The sequence below is a fragment of the Limulus polyphemus genome, unplaced genomic scaffold (genome assembly GCF_000517525.1).
Source record: "Limulus polyphemus unplaced genomic scaffold, Limulus_polyphemus-2.1.2 Scaffold4083, whole genome shotgun sequence".
NCBI classification, from domain to species: Eukaryota; Metazoa; Arthropoda; class Merostomata; order Xiphosura; family Limulidae; genus Limulus; species Limulus polyphemus.
In genome coordinates this window covers 43,524-46,277 of record NW_013669693.1, presented here as the reverse complement: position 1 = coordinate 46,277, position 2,754 = coordinate 43,524, and the positions used below count along the sequence as shown (strand labels likewise).

The 2,754-nt window shown below is 35.7% G+C and overlaps 1 protein-coding gene across 1 annotated transcript in view; it reads left to right on the top strand.

Annotated features, from left to right (window-relative positions):
• The window catches only part of LOC106470555 (40S ribosomal protein S3-like), a 12,475-nt gene that overhangs the window by 3,432 nt on the left and 6,289 nt on the right, over positions 1 to 2,754 (top strand). The window lies entirely within an intron of this gene.

Below are 2,754 nucleotides of genomic sequence, written 5' to 3'. Positions count from 1 at the left end.
TGAACCTTTTACCCAATATTTTGAAAGTACCTTTCTAACCCCAAATATTACCTTGTTTCACACGCAACATTTCAATAGTGTAAATCAACACATTTCTAATAAAATTCAACATAGTAACAACAATGCCACAACTGATAATAGTCTGAACCTTTTACCCAATATTTTGAAAGTACCTTTCTAACCCCAAATATTACCTGGTTTGACACGCAACATTTCAATAGTGTAAATCAACACATTTCTAATAGTCAACACTTTTCTTTCACTGAAATTCCCAGTATCTAAATTGCAAATTTTTGGTTCTGATGATTTGTATACCCACCCTATAACTTTTAACAGAAATCAAAATTAACCTTGGGAAACAAAATACAAAGCCACAGAAGAGGATGGAATTAACAATTTAGTCATGAAAAACCTATCCAACAAAATCATAACCCACTTAGTAACAATCTATAATTTATCATTACTATCAATTTATTACCAATCTGTTTGGAAATCAGCTATCATTAAGGTAATCCCCAAGAAAAATAACTAATCTCGGCAGCTACAAACCCATAAGCTTACTAAACACCCTTGGTAAGTTGAAATTAATCACAAACAGATTAAATGCTTAACTAGAAACCAACAATATTAATAACAACATACAAAATTCAGGCAAAAAATGTAGACAAACCACTGACCACTTTTTTAGACTTATCAGAACAGGTTTCAACAGAAAGCATACAAACATAGCTACCTTTCTAGATGTCCAAAAAGCCTTAGATTCAGTATGGTGCAACAGACTTTGCTATAAACTAATCAATAATAATGTACCCACCCCTATTGTACACTGGATATCCAACTTTTTTACTGACAGAACAGCTAAAGTTAAGATCAACATTACGACTTCCAGGCCCTTGAAGTTCGAAGCCGGTGTCCCCCAAGGGTCAGTGTTAAGCCCAACATTATACAACCTCTTTGTCCATGATATCCCATTCCCTTCCTTAAAACATACACTTGTGTCTCAGTATGCAGCATTTAGGGTCCAAATATCACTCAGTGCAGTGTCAGATTAGTGCAACAAGTGGTGTGCAGCCCTCAACCCATACTATATAGCCTTTTTTTAGAAAAATAAATAAAAGTATAAAAAAGCTTCGTAATCTCCAGCTAACCCTTAACAATTCAGGCACTGATCAGGTAGAATATTCAGTGCTAGATCAGTGAAAGTGGGTGTTCTCGAGATGCTCCCATTTTCCCCCACAGCAAAATTATTTTAATTGGATCTATAGATCCATGCTCTGAGAAGGACCACTCTCCTTCATATTCTATATTTACAATTTAAATTATATTCAATAATAATTCAACCAAAGGTATTTTAATCTTTTTGCCATCAATTTTAATAAGTTGAAGACTATTTAAACGTTACTATCTTTGCTAGTTTTAGATATATTCATCCTCTAACAAGAATTAATTAATTGCTTCAGACCCAAATTATCACTTATTTATTCAACTTGTGTTAACTTTGATCTGAATCTCCTTGGTACAGTCCTGGTTCCTTCAGTCTTCACGCCTGCTTCGTCAACAGCCACCTTTTATATTCAAGCCTTCGTATACAGCGAACAGCCTTCGGTTTCAGTATCAACCTCTATTTCTTTCAACAAACTTCCTGTTTCCAGCTCCCTCCTGTCTTGGTTTTTCCCTCACGTTTATTACGAGGTGTCAACTCTCCTTGTTTACTTTATTCACCAGCCATTCTTGTGAATCAGTCTTTCATGCTTCAACAACATTAAGCTTTGCATTATTTCATCAAAGCACTCAAAAATATTAAATCTTAATTTCTTTGCAGCATTAGTACTTGTTCAACCAAAGTTTTTGCGAGTGGGGAGAATAAAAATAACACTTTCTGACTGCCCATGTTTACCTTTCAGACTCCTTCTGGACCTGAAAGGTTTAATAGCAAAATACCTATCAAAAAATTGTGTTTTGTATTTTTGCCGTAGACCCCTAGATTGCGATATCCGACAGACTGGTGAGTAGCTTTGTTCCTGGCTTCGCAGCTCACTAGTGTGGATCCTTTTGGATAGTGCAATCAAATGGGGTTACCTTAGCTGTGACAGCTTTTGCAAAGGCTATGAACCACGTGGAACAAAACATCTTAAGCGCATTGCTTGATCTATATACACAGTACATAAACACGTGTACATACTGCTTGCTAGGCATGATAGGCTATACATGCTGTATGCATTGTACACCAGTGCAGCTAGCACACATCTTCGAGCTAAGCATTCGTTGCACAGACATTCATAGTGACAGTGTTTGTGTATTGTACATGACTGAGTTTGGTTTGTCATAAGTTCCGCTCGGCTAAGAAATGCTTAGATCAATTTATGTGGAGTTAATGGCATTTTTGATTTTAAGGGGCCATGCGGGCTACCTAACAGGCACTTTTTACGGGCCATTGGCTCACTGGCCCCTGCTATTTTCTAGCCCTAGACTGGTAATTATACATTTAAATATGTAGCATGAGTAAGTTGTGTAATTAATTGTTAAAATGCTTGAGTAACTTGGAATGTAAGCCACAAGTAATTATACTTTGTAAAATCTGAAGTTTTGGGAAATAGATTATACTGTAGGTTAACAAATGATGATATTTAATATAAATGTTGAAAGCAGGGAGAACTGTTATGTCTCTTCACATAATAACTCATTAACAGATGGTAACTTTTAAATTAGCAGAATGTGTTGGGGTTAGTTGTCAGTGGGATAGATATTTAATAT